The sequence below is a fragment of the Camelus bactrianus genome, chromosome 3, assembly GCF_048773025.1.
Source record: "Camelus bactrianus isolate YW-2024 breed Bactrian camel chromosome 3, ASM4877302v1, whole genome shotgun sequence".
Lineage (NCBI taxonomy): Eukaryota > Metazoa > Chordata > Mammalia > Artiodactyla > Camelidae > Camelus > Camelus bactrianus.
The window spans coordinates 143,495,980-143,515,413 of NC_133541.1; the positions used below are offsets into that span (position 1 = coordinate 143,495,980).

A 19,434-nucleotide genomic window follows, 5' to 3' on the forward strand; every position below is an offset into this window, starting at 1 on the left:
AAGTCAAAATACTGCCATGGTTGACATTTTCTCATAATATAGTGACAATCTTCAACATGTGTGAATATAAACTCATCGAAAAAATCTTGCACCATTCCATGGTGAGTAGTCTTGTTAAAAATAATATCCGGGCAATTACTAAATTATTACAAAAATATAAATTTTTTGAATCACTTTTAGAAGTTCCACACACAGTGGTATTTTTAAAACACCAACCACTGCATAGTGCTTAAGACCATTTAAGATGAAATATATTCAAACCTAAAACTTTAGAATACTCAAAAGGCAGGATAATGGCTGTTATTTATTGCAAATATATTTTTTCTTCGTAAGTGCAAAATACGAAGGTATTCAGCTAAATTTTGTATATCTTTATTCAAAAGGTGAAATTAGAATGTAATCTCATTTTTTATTTTAAGGCTATATTTCCCATAAAAATTGGTATTTTTATCTGTAGGATCTTAATTGTCCATTCATTTGTTTTTTCTTTTGGTTTATTTTCTTTAACAGAGAGTGCATTTTTGTGTCTTGTTAAGAGTTTTTAATTCTCGTAACTTATTCCAAGAGACTTTCTCACACTGATAGTAAATAAGGGGAGAGGCCTTATAGTAACTGTGCATCTTTTCATGTAGTCAGGATTTTTTTTTTTTTTGGATGACTTTTTTTTTACAACTTCCACTTGGTTCACAATATTCCCATTATGACAACTCAATAAAAAATTGTAATCTATTTACACCAAGATACTTATGTCAGCACAGTGCTTTTGCTGATATGATTTTACATTAGATTATAATATTTTATTTGATTTACATATATACTAATACATATTTTACATATGTACACACATATATGAATACCTCCTAAATGCCATTAATTTGCATGGGGTGGTAGCTGGTAACATGTGATCTTTCTGACCATTGGCCATTCTTATGTGTGTCTAACGTACTTCTTAGAACAGATACTAGAACATCACACCTCTCATTATACAGTATTTTAAAGGTTATATTTTATTTTACTTATTTTTAAACATTTTTTATTGAGTAATAGTCATTTTACAATGTTATGACAAATTCCAGTGTAGAGCACAATTTTTCAGTTATACATGAACGTACATACATTCATTGTCACTATTTTTTTTTTGCTGTGAGTTACCACAAGATCTTGCATATATTTAAGATTCCACACATGAGTGATCTCATATGGTATTCCTCATTCTCTTTCTGTTCTGCTCCACCTAGAATAACATTCTCCAGGAGCATCCATGTCTCTGCAAATGGCGTTATGTTGTCAGTTTTTGTGGCTGAATAGTATCCCATCATATAAATATCCCACATCTTTATCCAGTCATCTGTTGATGGACATTTTATGCTGTTTCCATGTCTTAGCTGTTGTAAATAGTGTAGAGAAATCAGCTGAAAACCTTATGGGGGTTCCCTTGTAACTCACTCTTTGTTTTTCTCTCGCTTCCTTTAGGATCATTTCTTTATCCTTGACTCTGGCTATCTTGATTAGGATATGCCTTGGTGTGGGTACGTTTGGGTTCTTCCTGTTTGGGACCCTCTGAGCCTCCTGTGCTTGGATATGATTCCTTCTTTAGGTTTGGGAAGTTTTCAGTCATGAGTCCTTCCCATACCTTTTCAATCCCCTTTGTTCTTTTTCCCCTTCTGGAACTCCTATTATGCATAGATTGGCACACTTTATATTACCCCATACGTCCCGTATATTGTTTTCATTGTTTTTTATTTGTTTTTCTCTCAGCTGTTCTGATTGTGTGCTTCCTGTTGTCCTGTCTTCTAGATCACATATTTGTTCTTCTGTATTTTCTAGTCTGCTTTGCACAGCCTTTAGGTCAGCTCTCATCTCAGACAATGAGTTTACTAATTCTACTTGGTTCTTCTTTATAGTTTCTATTTCATTTTTGACATATTTTATATCCCTAAACACTATTTTTTTTTAGTTCCTTCAGTACTTTGATCACTCTTTTTTGAAACCTTGACCTAGTAGGCCATCAATGTCTTTTTCCTTGATCATGCTTTCAGGGGATTTCTCTTGATCTTTTAATTGGGAGTGGTTTCTCTGCTTCTTCACATTGCTCATATCTCTCTGGCACCGTGGCTTAAGGTGTATCAGTTACCTACTTAACCTGGAGATGGTGTGCCCTTAATGATTTGATCGAGAGGTCTTTGTGTCTTCGCCCTGCTTCGCGAACTCAGCTTGCTGTTTCATAGGCCTTCTGTTGGCGCCCTCATCTGTGCTGCTCTCAGTGGCTGTTGGCTAGCAGATTGTGCCCCCTCCTAACACTAGGTCAGGAGCTGAGCTCTTACCCAGTGGGCGGGCAGGTCACTCCCCCTCCTGATGCCACAGTCAGATGCTGTGCTCAGGCGGAGGCAGGTGGGCAGATCACACCCCATCCCAGCACCGTGGTCAGGTGCTGTGCCCTCTCCTGGTGCTGGTCACTCCGCTGCTCTGTGCAGCTGCCTGCTCTGCCTCGGGTGGGCGGTCTGTAGGTGGGCTCGGGGAAGACCGCGGAACAGCCCCGCCTACGCTCTGTGCCAAATCTGAGCTCCTTGTTTCTCTTGGCAGCACAAGTTCTCTGAGGTGTCAGGGTAGAAAGATCCTCCCTGCCTCAGGCTATAAACAAGTCTCAGTCCTGCCTAGGAGGTTGTGGAGCCCCCACGTGCAGATTCAGGCTTCAGCTACGCCCCCGCCCGGGCACTATGCACAGGAGGAGATGGTAGCTGTGGCTGAGCCCTGCCTCTCTTCTTGCGGGATGTGCCAGTAATGGCACAGGTCTGAGGAGACAAAGGCTAAAGCACCCCTCCCCCCAGGGCACATGCCTGTTTACAGTTTTGTTTACCTTCTGAGTTAAAATTTACCTGACAATGAGATGTATAAATTAGGCTTTTGAGGTTCATCCTTGTATCAGTAGTTGATTTATTGTTGAATAGTATTCCATTATTTGAACATACTATCATTTGTTTTATCCATCCTCCTACTAATAAATACTTAGGCTTTGGATATCTTTTTTTGCAAGCAAACATTTTTTTTAAAAAATGCAAATATAATATACATGCTTAAATGTGAACACATCTTAAGTATGCAGCTCAGTGATTTTTCACAAAGTAAACACATCTATGTAACCTTCATCCAGTCAAGAAACAGAACATTGCTGTTCCACTTTGGGTTTCTTCCCAGATACTACGGCACCCCTTTGATGGACTCACCATCCTAAATTCAGCCACCATGGATTGGCTTTTTTGCTTTTGAAATTTTTGGTCCCATACTTTCCACTCAAAATTATGTAAGATTCATCAACTAGTGTTTTCTGTAAACTAGTATATTTATTTTTATTGCTTTAAAGTATACAACTTGTATGCATGTGCCACCACTTATGGTCATGTATTGTTGAAAAGTGTTTGGGTCATTTTCTATTTGGGGGTATAACAAATAGTGATTATGAGAATTTTCTGGATGTCCTTTGGTGCTCAGATGTAGAAGTTTCTGAAGGGTACACACATGGGTTACCCTTGGTAATAGGGTGTGTGTGTGTGTGTGTGTGTACACATATACACACACACATATACATATATAACTTTCATTCAAAAAGCCTATTTCCAAAGTATTTGTAAGAATTTATATTCTCCCTGGCCATGTGTAAGAGTCCCCATTGCTTGTTGCCCTCACCAATGCTTCGTATCACTTAACAACTAACTATTCTAGTGGATGTCTAATGGTGTTCCAAGTGTGGGTTTAGTACGTATTTCCATTATTACTAAGAGGTCAGCCCCTTTTCATAGCTTATGTGGATTTTTTTGTGTGTGTGAGAAGCACCTGTTCAATTTTTTTGCACATTTTAATATTAAGGTTCTGCCTTTTTCTCCACTGGTTTTTGTTCTTTATATGCCCTAGATACAAGTCTTTTGTTGGATATAGGTATAGCAAATATATTTTCCCACCGTGTGGCTTAGCTTTTCACTTTCTTAATGGTATCTCTTGATAAAAGTAATTCTTAATTTTACTGAAGTCCAACTTAAAACTCTTCTTTTATGTTTAGTGCTGTGTCCTGTTTAAGAACTCTTTGCCACTTCAAAGTCATTAAAATATCTCCTACACTATTTTCTAGATGCTTTATTTTGGTGGGGGATTAGGTTATTTATTTTAATGGAGGTACTGGGAGTTGAACCCAAGACCTTATGCATGCTAAGCACACATTCCACCTGAGCTTTACCCTCCCCCAGATGCTTTGCTTTATGTTTCAAATTTATTAGATTTATAATCTATCTAAAATTACTGTTCATGTATGGTACAGGGTTTAATTCAATACTGTTCCATTGGTCTATATGTCTAACTTTAGGTAGTTATCACATAGACTTAATATTGTTTTATAATAAGTCCTTTAACATTGTTCTTTAATATCATCTTGGCTATTGGCCCTTCACCCTTCTCTATGTATTTAGAATCAGCTTGTCAAGTTCTACAAAAAAACAGTAACAACAATTAACTTTTGGGGATTTTGATGTGCACATATAAATCTTTGAATCAGTTGAAGGGGAACTGACATCTTTAAAATGTTGAGCCCTCCAATCCATAAATTTGGATTATCTCCCCTATACTTATTTTTATCACTGCTGTAACAAATTATCACAAATTTTGCAGCTTAAAGCAACACAAACTTATTGTTTTATGGTTCTGTAGGTCGTCAGGAACAGGTATCACTTGGCTAAAAATCAAGATGTCAGCAGCACTATGCCCTTCTCTAGGTCAAAGGAAGAATGTATTTCCTTGTCTTTTTCAGCTTCTAGAGTTCACCCACACTTCTTTACCCATGGCCCTTCCTCTATCTTCAAAGCTAACAGCTTTACAGCTTTCTAATCCCTCTTCCAAAGTCATATCTTTCTGACCACAGCTGGGAAAGATTTTCAATTTTTAAGGACTCCTGTTGTTAGACTAGGCCCATGTAGATAATCCAGGCTAATCTCCCTGTCTCAGAGTCCTTAACCTGATACATCTGCAAAATCCCCTTTGCCATGTAAAATAACATATTCACAGATTTCAGGATTAGAGCATGGATATAGGTAGGGGTCAGTGTGGTGCACTATTCTGTTTATCAAACTGTTTAACATTTGACACCTTCTGACTAACGTACAAGATAGAAGACCCTGATCATGTTTAGAATGCTTCCTCTGCAAAATATTGGGCACTGAGTTTATTTGAAAGGACTGAAAATAATATTACCACAGGAATGGTTTCCTAATTCTACTGACATTTACTTACTTTATACTTAAATACCCAAGATGGTCAGCCAGGAGTGGGATCTTGGCAAATAAAATAAAAGTATAATTCAAGCTTTTATCACTGAATTTACTAGCGAATTCTATTTTAGAAACAGACAGAAAATAAAACAATTTAGAGTAAGTCTGCTTACTTATATAAAGTGAACATAAAGTTTTAAAAGCATGTCTGAATATGGGATAAAGTGAGCATCATAAAATGTAATGTTAATATTTAGTACCTGCAAATCAAACTCCCAATTTATAAACAAGTTCATACTGTATAGCACAGGGAACTATATCCAATACTGTTTTGTAGTAACTTATGGTGAAAAAGAGTATGAAAATGAATATATGTATGTTCATGTATGAATGAAGCATTGTGCTGTACACCAGAAATTGACACAACAGTGTAAACTGACTACATATATATATATATATTTGAAAGGACTATATATACCAAGAAAAAAATTAGATTGATAACCAACAAAAAAATCTGTCAGTAATATAATGCTAGAGACACTGAGACACAAAAGAAAATCTCAGGCATACATCTGTTTATAGAGTCATAGAAAAAATAGTGCCTATGCAAGTCCCTGATAAGCATGAGAAAATAGGAAAGGCAATATAAAAGTTCAAAATGCTTTGCTATGTAAGAGCTGCAAGATGACTCAGACACAAACTTAAGTGGTCAAAATGTTTATATAATTAATGATAACTTAAAGTAATTGAGGACATCATTTTAAATGATATTAAAATAGCTGCACCATTTTCATATTACTAAGCAAGTCATTTCTGTTTACAGTAGGTTTATATTATTTTTATATGTATTTATGTTTTATAAAGACATCAACTTAGATCCTGGCTGATAACTGACAGTAGAGCAACTGATTGATTTAAATGGGTATCATAGGCTTATCAGATTTCATATGCTTTAAATATACATTAGTTATTAGCTGTCAGGAAGAGTTCAATTTTCATTTATTCTAACATAGCTGTGTCACAGGCAGGTTACTCTGTATTTACAATGGAGGATCATGATAGATATAAAGATATCAAGTCTTATTGATCTTCATAGGGGTGCTTTTATAAGAAAAGGAGAATAAAATAAGAAAAATCTAAAATACTACTTTTTTATAGTGTTCTAACAGTTTTATCTTTATTTTTATTTTTTTACTGAGTTATAGTCCGTTTACAATGTTGTGTCAATTTCTGGTGTACAGCACAATTTTTCAGTCCTTTATGAATATACGTACATTTGTTTTCATATTTTTTCACCATGAGCTACTACAAAATCTTGAATATATTTCCCTGTGCTATACAGTATAAACTTGTTTATCTATTCTATATATACTGTCAGTATTTACAAATCTTGAACTTCAAGTCTGTCCCTACTCACACCCTGTAAAATACTATTAAATCAACATATATTTATGAAGAACTATGAAAAATGGGAAACTATAAGTTGTTTCTTTAAATTGGAGCAAAGAGAACTACTTTAACTGGGAAAATAGTTAAAATCTGGCAAGTTTTATGATTTCATGTTCACCCCTGACAGCTTTTCTTTCCTCCTTTCTCCTTCAATCTTTTTTGGGCCTTCTAAAGAATTAAATTAAAAAAAGAAAAAAAAGAAAGGAAAAAAAAGAAAATTAAGAAACAGCTTTGCATCTAAAATAACCTCCTAACTGGAAAGATTGTATACTTTGTGAAAAATTTACAGCTGCCAACTTATGATCTATGTCTCTGTCCACACTGCGTTACTTGTTAGGAAGGGTCTTAAAAAAAAAAAAAAAAGTAAAGGAAAATAGCAAATTATAATGGCTTTAACATTTTAAATTCTTTTCTATGTGTCTACAATCTGCTCTATCATGAGATATTAAGATAAACATTATCAGCTATACTCTACTTTCCTATCATGCACATTGTGACTCTGAGAAGCACGCACACTCTAACTTACCATCTGCAGGTGGTGTACAGGTTAATGCAGTTCTTTTGACAATATATGGTTTTGTAGTCTAGTTGTCTAACTACTACATAATGGAAAAGATGTAGAACTACTGGTACCACTGCCCTCGGTCTCTGTCATTTACCTTAAACATACCTGGAAAAGTAGATTCAAAAACTCATTGGCAAGAACATTTTTCACACTCCAGATATGATATTCCTCTAGAGTTAAGATGGCCATTCTGAAAGAGAAACAATATTTAAGAATATCTTAAATCTTCATCTTATATTATTTGAATAAAATCTGTTTTATTAAACTTGCAATGGTCATTTGTCTGAAAGAAAACTAATGATTTAACGTAGATGCTATGTGTTCATCTGAAAGTAGGCCAGCAAGAATAAGTTCAAAAGTAACCAAACTCTGAAGTAGTCACAACGTGGGCAATTTATCACCAAAAATCTTCTTCCTCCAGTAAGACCTGGGAAATAACTCACAGTATCTTCTGGTTCAAGGTGAAGTTTACTAACAGAACCCACAAAAGGTTCTGGTTAGAGAAAAAGGACTATTTACTAACTTTGAAAGCATCTTTCCAAACTCTCTGGATTATGCCTTTGACCCTAACAATTTTCTAAGATCTTCTTTAAAACATCTGGCAATATTATTAGACTTCTTAAGAGATTTAAAAAAACTAAATATATATAATAAATTAGTATCTATATTAACATTTCCTCAAAATAAAATTTAACATTACTTTCACAAGTTGAATAAAGCAGTATTTTTTTTTTTTGGTGTCAAAGTGTACCAAAAATTACATTTATATACAGTAGACAATATTTCTTGGCAGGCAAAAATATAACCAAATGCTTCTTACTTCATGTTTTGAACAATCACCTTAACAATCCTAGATGAATAATAATGTTCTTAGCTTTTATTACTTAATTATATTTTTATTATCTAATGATTTATTATTTAATGATATTTAATATTTATTATTAATGATATTCATGTATTCATTCAATATATAATGCCATTTATTATAAGAAAAGATTTTAAAGCACTATGATGGTAATTATTGGCTTTCATGATGCAACTTCCATAAAAGTATATTAATACCAATGTAATGGTACAAAATAATGGGTAATATTGTCACAGTCTAGTCACCAGTGAATATGGGTAATAGGTTTGGTTGAAAGGTCCAAATTCTATTCTAAATTTTTACCATTTCATTATTATGATTACACGGAGATGGAGTAGCTAAATGATCTTTTTTTTAATGTTCAAAAGTACAGCCATAAGAAGAAACACGGTCTTACATAAAAATAGACAGCGATGATAACCTCCATACTTATCAAACACCCAGAAAAAAGGCAATGGAAATTGTATCTCTACATAAGGTATTTCCTAACAGAAACTTTCCTATGTTTCTGTTTTCATATATACCAAATAGAAATGGCTACCTTAGTTTTGGGCAGAAAAGTAAATGAAGACATTTATCTGAATTGCCAAACAAAGATCAAGCCCTGAAAAATTCATTTCTATTATTTATTTCTGTTGAGTGTCAGTTAATAAGACTATGATGATTTCTTCTGGATTTATGATTGAAAAAAAAAGTTACTTATTTTTCTAAGCCTGTATAAGACCACTATGGTCTACATCCTACCATCTGCTACTTGGTACATGTCAACATTTGAATAGAAAGGGTCAAATTAACTCATATGTGTCTCACATATATGGATTATCTTCAGTTTCACAGGGATATATAGACATTAAGGCAAACCTATTATAATATCTTTAATAAATGTTGTGAAACTAAAAAAAATTCAAGGCTTTGTTCTTTGTAAAGTACATGCTTGTTTCTGCTATTATACACTTATTCTGGCTGCTGTTAAAAAACTTAGAACAGACCGTCACCAATATGATTGAAAAAAAAAATTTTAAAACTATATACACCACCCAGATTGAAATAAAAAATAATTTCCATCATCCCAGATATCCTATGGTCCTTCCCAGTTAAATCACCCATCTCCAAAATCACTATTGTAACACTTATTAACATGAGTTGTCTCTGTTCTAGAACTTCATATAAATTGAATTGTACAATGTGTTCTTTTATTCTGTGGCTTCTTTTGCTCAATATAAGCTTTGTCTTACCATAATGTATTAAAATGGGAGAAGTAAAGATTATAAACTACAGATGGCAAGGGCTGTCTCTACTTAATTTTTATAAAATGCCTAGCTTATAAAATATAATATTTTTATGTGAATAACACTTAATGGAGTTGTTTAAAGGTGGAATGGGCTTTCCTTAGGGACAACTTGGAGGAATTGTAACCACAGGTCCAAATAAGCATTTAGCAGGGATGATGTAGAAGAGATTCAAGTATGTATATGTAAGGTATGTGTAACAATTCAGAATATAATGTATTTTTAGAAAAGAATAAATTAGTCTCTGCTAGACTCACCTTTGTGGTGTCATGTGCATTCTATGTATCTTCTACAATGTTGGATACATCCACATGTAATTCCTTTAAAAACAGAAACCCAAATCAGTAGTTAGGATAGAGAGGGTATCATTTTTATTAGCCAGTAGCTGAAGTATAAAGTATTTTCGGTCAACTTTTTTTTTCTTTTTTTAATTACAGAAATAGATTGCTTGTTTGCCTTAAAAATTTATGACAATTTTCCAGTGGTTTCATTTTTTTAATATAATACATTCAGTTTATTAAATTTTCTAAGGCAAATTCTCTTCCCAATTTTGCATCTTTGGCTATGAATATTTTGAGTAGCATAATATAGAACCTAGAAGTAGTAAGAAATCTTTTTCTCAACCTCTTTTAAAAAATTCTTCACTCTATATTCCTGTTGGAAGTTTACATTCAAGAAGATGTATACAATCAGACTTTACCAGGGTATCATCGGTGCAGTTGTCCTTCCAGACCTCTAAATGTGCAACCACGTGTCTCTCAGTTCAACCCTAGAGAGAACTCCATCACCGTCAAAATCAAATACCTTGAAGCAAACAAAAGAAAAGAAACTCTTATGGAGGGAAATTACTTTCATATTCTGAAGTATAATACATTTTATTACAAGCTGCCCTAGTAAAATTACTTAGTTCCTCAAACAATTACATTCTGGATTAAGTTCTTATTTGGAGGAGATTGTGTCATTAAAGTCCTTTGAACTTGTAGGAATTCCTGTACACTTCACAAGTCTGTCTCCTTATATCATTAGCCAGCTAAGAGAACTCTATCCTTCACCTAAATCTAAAGTTAAATTTCTTGCAAACTGAAAAAGAAGGGCCAAGTTACTATACAATATCTCACAGATTTTGAGAAGGTAATTCAAGCTTTTAAATTAATTTCTAATATTTAAAACTGATCACTTCAGAGTTGATTCTTACAATGTTGAAAATATTCCATCTACATTAAGAATCAACAAAAAGCTGGTACAGTCAGCCCCCTGTATCCATTGGTTCTGCATTCACAGGTATAAACAGTAGATCAAAAATTATATATATATATATATATATATATAAATTTTCCCAGAAAGTTCTCAAAAGCAAAACTTGAATTTGCTATTCACTGACAACTATTTACATATCATTTACATTGTATTTACAAATAATTACATTGTATTAGGTATTACAAGTAACCTAGAGATGATTGAAAGTATACAGGAGGATGTGCATAGGTTATATGCAAATACTATGCCATTTTACATAAGGACTTGAGCATCCATGGATTTGGTATCTGAGGGGGTCTCAGAACCAATCCTCAGCAGATAATGACAGATGACTGTATAAAGATTTTGCCTCTCCAGTGTAATTAATGTGCACCCAATATTTTTGCCTAAGAACAATCTCAAATCTTCAATGAAGTTTATATACAACAAGCTAAAAATCCGAAATATCAGCACTTTGCTAATTAACATCAATATAAGCAAAATTGCTAGTTAGTCTAGTTGGTTAACTTCCACTAGTCCACTGGCAAAAAATAAATTAAAAAAAAATTTAAGACAATAATTAACCTCAATTGAGAAACAAAGACTTCAGCCTCTTTAATACCAGAACTTTAATGTGAACAAATAATCTATCACAAAGCCAGGTTAGAGTAATGGTATACTATCAGGGAAGATAAAAGAAATCTAAATTTTTAAGATTAAATAATTATCTACTTCACACACCCGTGTGTGTAATAATTATGTATTAATTATGCTATTAAATTAACTGAGTACATCACAGTACAACATTACTAAAGAATATTGAACTAATAAGTATCATACACAAAATACGCAGTATTTGTTAAGCTGTATTTTAGAAATATGCAGAGATAATAACCCTAGTGAATATATAAGAATTAGGTTCCAATTAAATGTAAACTGCTGCATTTTCCTAACCAAATATGGTTAAAATTTATTAATGTAATATGCTTATAAATTACACTATAATATTTTAGCTAGGTTTAAAAGATAAATTTAGTATTTAATAAAATTGTTTTATCATAAATTTAATTTTGCTAATATCAATATACACAGTGCTAGAAAATAAGTTGGAATTCAAGTTAAGCAAGACAAATTTTCTATATAGACTACCAGAAAATATATTCTATATGCTTAACATTTTCAAATACATCATGAATGATGTAGTTCATTTATCATGAATTGTACATTCATCTGGAAAATCAACCATTATTAATAACAAAGATCTTAAATTACTCCACAGTAAAAAAGAATAGATGATTGAACCATTACACTGACCTCAGTAAAACCTCAGGAAGAGATTGCTATTTGCCAAAGGGATGAAAATTCAAGCCTTAATCAGATGATTTTTTACATGAATGGATGCTAATTTTTTTCTCTGTATAGCTTCCAAATTTTGTGATGTTTAACACACTTACATTTCTGTCTTTCAGCTAGAGGTCCTCTGCAACAAGCTGATAACCCACAGGATATCTCCTTAAAATCTATGTGGCTGTCATGATTTTCACCAAAAGCATTAAATAAACCTGTAAAATAGGAACACAGAATAAATCACAGCCAACAAACTTCCTGTTTATAATGACATGCTTATGAAAGGAGGCATGACTCGCATAAACTGACTTAGTTTTTAAAAGTTATCAGTAGTTTCCACTGTCTTAGGAAGTTTTTTTTTTTTCCCCCCTGGAATAATTATAACCAAAATTTAACTTCCTAGAAGAAAATACTATCATTTAGTGTTTGGTTTTGTCTGCCTACCTGTCTCTATCTTATATTAATTCCAAAAGTCAAAAGTGATTGTAGAATGTAAAAAATAAAAATATATTTTAAAAATTTAACTGGAAAAAAGTCAGAGACCACAATTATCCTAATTCGGAAAGACTAAGAAGAAAAAAGAAAAAAGAAGAAGAAAAGTTGAACTCTATCAAAGATATACTGTGTTGTTATTAACAAGCTTCATACAACTCCTTCATGAAGCAAAGAAAACTAACACACTATATTATAAGAGAAAGAAATTCTGTACTGCCGTCTTCATTGTACCACTTAATCTGTATAAATAAATATATTAAATTTCAGAAATAAAGGGCAATTTATAATCTAATCTTGTGGTTTTTAAACTTTTCATAAAAAATAAATGGAATCATTTTGTTTTCAAATGAAATGATTTCTCAATCTCTAATTCTAAAAAGGTAAAAACATAACTGCACTGCTGAAGTGGAAGCCCTGTCTGTTCTAGCTCCCCTAACAAATATTACTAAAACACACTAGAAACCTGAAGAATACAGACTGTCTATTTCAAGAATCTAATTCTGTGCCCTCAAAGAGCAGAAAATTGAAGCTAAGAAGTAGTTAAATGACTTGCTAAAAGTAAGAAATTTTTTTAAAAAGGTCTGAATCAGAAGCAGAACCCAAGCTTTCAGATTTCAAATACAGTTTTTGTGATTATCAGCCACAACTACTCCTTGTAAACCTCATTTAATATATATATATAGTAGTGAAAAGTTTAGAGCTAAGTGGGGACCTTAGAGATGGTCTAGTCCAGTGGTTTCTTAATTTTTTAAGGGTGGGGGAAGGATACAGCAGTGGAACCTTCTTCTATATAAAAGAAATACAATAGACACTACTCAGCTGAGGAAGAGGTGAGGTCACGTGTGGAAGCTAGAGCTTTGCCTATTTAGTGTCCACCACCCTGACCTTGCACCAGATGCTGAGGCACCACACTGGAGCACAGTTTCATAATGATTGTCTTGGTCAAACTGATTTTATATATGAGAATATTCAGGTGCAGAAAGGTAAACCGACTTACACAAGGCTCCAAAGGTGGAAAAAGGCTCACGTGTTTACCAAAGAACATTTGTAGAAAATAGAAGGATTCCCACCTTCACTCAGAGATGGACAAATTGGTGGTGAAGCCAATGGGCCAAATGTCTCTAAATCAAATCATCCAGTTCGGGATTGAGCCCTCAGCAACCAACAGCATTTCTCCAGATGAATGATGTCTGATTCCTCCACTGACAATCAAATCAAAAAAGATTATAAAATCTCACTCTTCTCTTCTGGACAATTAATTAGTTCATCCTGATAATGTAACTTCTAAAGATACATTTTAATTTCCCAGTTAAACTGTTAAAAAACTACCTAAAACAAAAACTCTGAAAGACAAATATATTGTATCTAATACAAGTGGCATGCAAATTAAATTCAAATTAACATAAAAGAGGCTTTAAAATTGGAAAAAAAATTTGCAATTTCCCATTAAGCAGGCTGTTTAATTCCAACATGTAAAATAATAAACTAAGATATTTATTTTTTGCTTCCCACACTTTTATCTGTATTCACTTTGGTGATTTTAATCTCTATTTTGGATTTGAAAATTCTTCATCATAGTCTCTCCTGGCTACACAGGTAACACACTAATAGCAGAATCTATGTTTGATTTATCCTGTCATTATGGTAACCACTTACACATTTAATACTTATTAAATAAATGTACAAAGGGGATAGACCTAAGCTTCTCCTTCTTGGCCCTAAAATTCTTACTACCCCTCCTATAAAGGCAGGAGCCTCCTCTGTAGGACACAGTGTAAATGTATCTCCTGAGAAGGATTCCCCAACAAGGGCTGTCTTTACAGCGTGCTTTTAGATAAGATGTTTTTATGGGACATTTCAATAAAAGGATCAAGGACCTAAGCTTCCCAGTATGGTGGGAGTTGTGATGGGCATGGGAGGATGCTCACTTGGGAGGATGAGATGTTAAAGACACTAACAGTGAAAAGGACAGGGCAAGATGAAGGGCGATTGGGAAACAGGACCACAGAGATGTGACATCTACTTCCCACTGTCATCTAAGTGATACCTACTTGAAAGAAACATTTCTACAGTTAAATTCTATAATAGGGGGTTATTTAAATGAAGCACACATATTCTCAATGAGTAGATCACCTAATTTTTAGAGATTTAGAGTGCATTAGCATTTTCAGAGTACTTTTTACATCAATAACTAGTATTTATTCCTGTGTGTTAAATAAGTATGTGGAATTATTTCCATTTTGCTTTTAGACTTACTACAGCTTAACCTATTCACTGCACTGACACAGAGTAATTTTTCTAATGAATAAAAATGATAATGTACAAACTTGTTAAAGATTCTTTAATTTCTCCATCACCAGATATATGAACATTTAGGCCTATGTGTCAGGCCCCGTTTCTTACCAGCTTTTTCACCAACACCTTACATTTAGGTTATATTGCATTACCCAGATGTCAGGAAATGTTCTTTCACACATCCATGTCTTTATTAGGTCTTGTGTCCTCTGAGGAGAAACCTTCTCCCCACTTTCACATCCTTCCATTTTACAGCCTAACCACTAATCTTTCTGTGAACACCTTCTAATGCTTTCCAACCTCACCAGCTACCCCAGGGTCTTAGCTTCTCTCTTCCGCAACTCTCCTCCACTGTATATAGTATTCAATATTCAAGTGAAGTATAAGTCCTCATTTACAGGTCTGTGGCCTCTCTAGATTACAAAGTATTTGGATTCAGTAACCTTGTCCTTTTATCACTGTTGCTGCTAGAATTCATTTCATAGGACCTGATACATAGTAACCACACAGTAAATACTTGCTGAATGAATGAATGAATGAATAGCCAAGGCAATCTTCACAGCCAAGGCTTCCCCATCCCAGCTCAGTATTCTTTCTGTTACATCAAAGAGACTCTGCCCCATGAAACAATAGACCCTGCACATTTTAACAAATGTATACAATTATTAGGAACTATTATTAGAACAGAGAGTAGCACTACTGTTCTCATAGTTATGTCACATAAGAAGTGTATTAAAGCTCGTTCTGATTTGTTATTTATACAAATCAGCTATGTCTGTCACCAGTTTAAATATTAGTAATTTAGAAAACAAAAGTTATTGACTTATCTACTTATCAGAAAACATTATGACAGATCTATTTACATACCTCTTTTGTCAGTTTATATACCAACTGGAAAAGAAGAGGTGTACAGTCAACTCTGAGGGTATAATTGCCTGCAAAATAAATAAGAGAGTATTTTAACACCTCCAAATGGACTTCAAACCTGTATTTAATTCTAACTTTATTTTCTAATTCTAAACAAGATATAACAGATTTCAAATTGAAGGCATCATTCCTGGAGAATTAAAAATAGGGTGGACCCTACAGATTATCATATTCAGTGAAGTATGTCAGACAGAGAAAGGCAAATATCAAATTATATCACTTATATGTGGAATGTAAACAAACAAAAAAATGATACAAATGAACTTATTTACAAACCAGAAATAGATTCACGACATAGAAAAGAAACTATGGTTACCCAAGGAGAAAGGGGGAAGGGAAGAGAGATGTTAGGAGTTCAGGATTAACAGATATACACTATTATATATGAAACAGATAAACAACAAGGACCTACTGTATAGCACAGGGAATTATATTCAGTATCTTATTATAACCTATAATGGAAAAGAATCTAAAAATATATATGTATATGTATATGTATAACTGTGTAACTTTGCTGTACACCTGAAACTAATATTATAAATCAAATGTACTTCAGTAAAAACAAATAAATAAGATTTTAGAATAGATAGATAGGTATGTAGATAAATAGACAGACAGACAAACAGTTTGGCTAAAACTAAAACACAAGGTGGAAATAACTCTGCAGGAGCCAGAGAGGCTGCAGCACACACTCGGGATAGGAGACTGCAGAGGCGGACTCTGCTGGTAAGGCCGCAGCTCCTGCAGTAACAGTAAGGGCCATTGCTCATTACAGCAGCAGTACCTAGGGGTCCTTGGCAAAGGAAGTGGTAAGGCCATAATTTTCATGTTTTTATTCATTCATTCAATTCAATATCAAGACTTTAGACTAGAGCATGTCAGTAACTAACATGTGTCCTGTGACACTTACCTAGAAATAACCATAATATGATGAAAGCCTACAGATGAACATGCCACATGTCAGGGTCAAAAGGAAGTCTGTAGTGGGTGCTTATTTCAGAGTTGGTCCAATACATACAGGAACTATTTCTGTATGAAATATTTTACTCCAACTTTTAAAAATAGCTCCACAGGAAGAATGTCAAAAGTACTAAAGGTTTAAGTAGTAATCCAAGATAGGCAAATGGTAAATATTCTAAAGAAATTAGGATCAATAGCTTAGTTATGAATCATATTGATTCATTTGAATCATAATAATGTTCTCTCTGGTAAAATGGAGAAATGGACGTATTATTGAGGCATCTCATAGAAAGAGGATAATCCTAGTTTATGAGTTGGAGTTGATAGACTTAAATACTGGTATACTATTTAATGACAATCTGAAATAAAATTTACCTTCTGTGTATGAGTCTGCATTGATATATGCAACTTCTCTCTCCTGGAGTGTTTTCACATTCTCCTGTAGTTGAAGCAAAGCAGTCACTTAACTCACAGCATTTACAATTGTGGAAATACAAGCAAAACAAACAAATTAATTCAGTAAAAGAGTGGTTTGCAGGTACCATTATAAATCAAACGCCTATGCCTTTGACCATAATTTTAAGAAAATGCTATTAACTGCTTGATAATATTAATGCAATTAAAACAAGAAAGAAAAATATTAGTGATGCTGTAGCCACTTTTCATAGCAACAGCACGGAGACCCAGAGGAAAACTGCCCCTGATCCCCTGCACCATAATATGAAGGGGGAAGGCTCGGAGATGCTCAGCCTCACCCTGGATCTACTGGAAGAGAACTGCTCAAAGTAAGGCCTGGAAATGTGTACTTTTAAAAGGTGTCCCTGGCAATCCTTACAGACATTAAAGTATGAAATCCCTTGACGTTGGGGATCCAAGTAACTTTACCATATTAAAAGTGAGGAAGTTGGAAATTTGATTTATCAAGAATTTTTTGAAAGAGAAGATATTGATGAAAAAGAAAAAGAAAGGAGGGGAGGATAGAGAAAAAACTAGAGGGAGAGAAGAGTGGCTATTAGGACAAAGACAAGACATTTCTCTCTCACACATACATGCACACACGCACACACATTCTAGAAAAATACAGCAGAAGAAGACTAATGCCATCACACACATGGGAATATGCAGAGAGAACTCTCTTCTTCTCTCTGTTTCTCTCTCTCTCTCTCTCTAGCTTGCTACCTTATAAGAGCAGTTACAGTAAAAACATTTAAAGCTGTGAGTGGTCATCCCACAAATGAGAATTCTCACCTCTGCACTTGGCCACATGGGATAGATGACAGCTGATTCTGCTGCAGAGTTTCCATTATGACAAAGCTACAGTAGAAATAAAAAAGATTCCTTAACTATATGTAAAGGTAAATGTGCTGCTGAATATGATCAAGAAGCTAGTAGAAAATGGGAAACAATATTCAAATTGTCTTTTAACTCACATGAATTTAAATTAATGTAAGGCATATTATCTTGTATCTTGGATTTATTTTATCTGTATTCTAAGCTGCTTAAATTATAGAAAGACACATGTATTTCTATATACATGTATTCACAAGAAATTACATATTTCTAAAAGTAAATGACCTTAATGAATAAGATCTGATTCATGTAAATAAGTGTATTATGAAATGCATGTTCATAACACCAACATAATAATAAGACTTTGCAATATACATGGAATCAAATGTGATACAAGTAACTGTGATTTTATTCCCATACTTATTTGATTCATATTATTATTTTAAAGTATGCAGAAATGAGTCAGAAGGAAAGCATTTTAAAAACCAGATACAATGATAAGAAAGATATGGCATTCTTCAAATCAATTCTATACAATTTGGACTGATAAATGATGAACAAAACAGAGGATAGTCACAGGAAAGTGCTTTTTGGTGCACCTGCCTTTAAAAAAAACACACAAGCCTACCATGAACATGTAAGAACTTAGAGTTACTGGACAGAGAGCCTAAGGGAAGAAGATGAAAGAAGGGGGCCTATGAAAGACACTTTAAAATAAAGCATTAAGAGCCAGTGACAAATGAAAATTAATCATAATTGAATTAAAAATAAATCCTTGAAATTTTAGAGTAATTCAATTTACAAAATCATTGTATTATACTTCCCAATCAGGCACTTTTGTAAATGGTAAAATATACCTATGGTTACAATTTAGTACGGAATCCATAAAGGAGAGACTATAATCAGAGTATAGTCATCTTAAAAGAGCATGTTGTTTTCCTAGATAGAAGAAATCCAAGGAAACTGTAAAAACTTGAAAATTAATGCCAAGGATCTATATCAGATTTTCAATAAGCTAATTCACTTGTCAGAAGCAGCTTCCTAGGTTTGACTATTTTCTGAGCTTACAGATTTTACTTACTTATCACAAAACAAATACAAATAGAAACTAAAATATTTTAAAAATAATGAAAAACTTGGTTTGTACTTAGTAATTAAGAGGTTGTTCTGTTTTACCAAACTGATGTAAAAGCAAAAGCAAACTCTATTTCTTAAATTTTCTTGAGTATTTATCCAAATTAAAACAATATCAGGTAATGGAACACATCTGTGATTACCCTGAGATACATGTTGACCAAGAAGATACGTTTTCTGTCTTAGTTACCTCAGCCCATTTGTGGAACCCAGAAGTCCAAATTTTTCTGCATCCCAGCTGGCAAAAATGGTAGTTCTTCTCGGTCTCCAGCCTGTAATCATTGTTAACATACATGGTTAGGTACATCTGCCTAAAAACAAAGGAAAATT

The 19,434-nt window shown here is 33.6% G+C and overlaps 1 long non-coding RNA gene across 1 annotated transcript; it reads right to left on the reverse strand.

Moving 5' to 3' along the window:
- Positions 1-8,496: 8,496 nt before the first annotated feature.
- Positions 8,497-19,381, reverse strand: LOC141577181 (uncharacterized). The gene is made up of 8 exons (XR_012505880.1): positions 19,295-19,381; positions 17,929-17,994; positions 17,056-17,119; positions 15,661-15,728; positions 13,569-13,700; positions 12,111-12,218; positions 10,121-10,224; positions 8,497-9,740 (listed from the first exon to the last, which is right to left on the reverse strand). It is a non-coding gene; the product is annotated as an uncharacterized LOC141577181 (long non-coding RNA).
- Between the last annotated feature and the right edge of the window lie 53 nt (positions 19,382-19,434).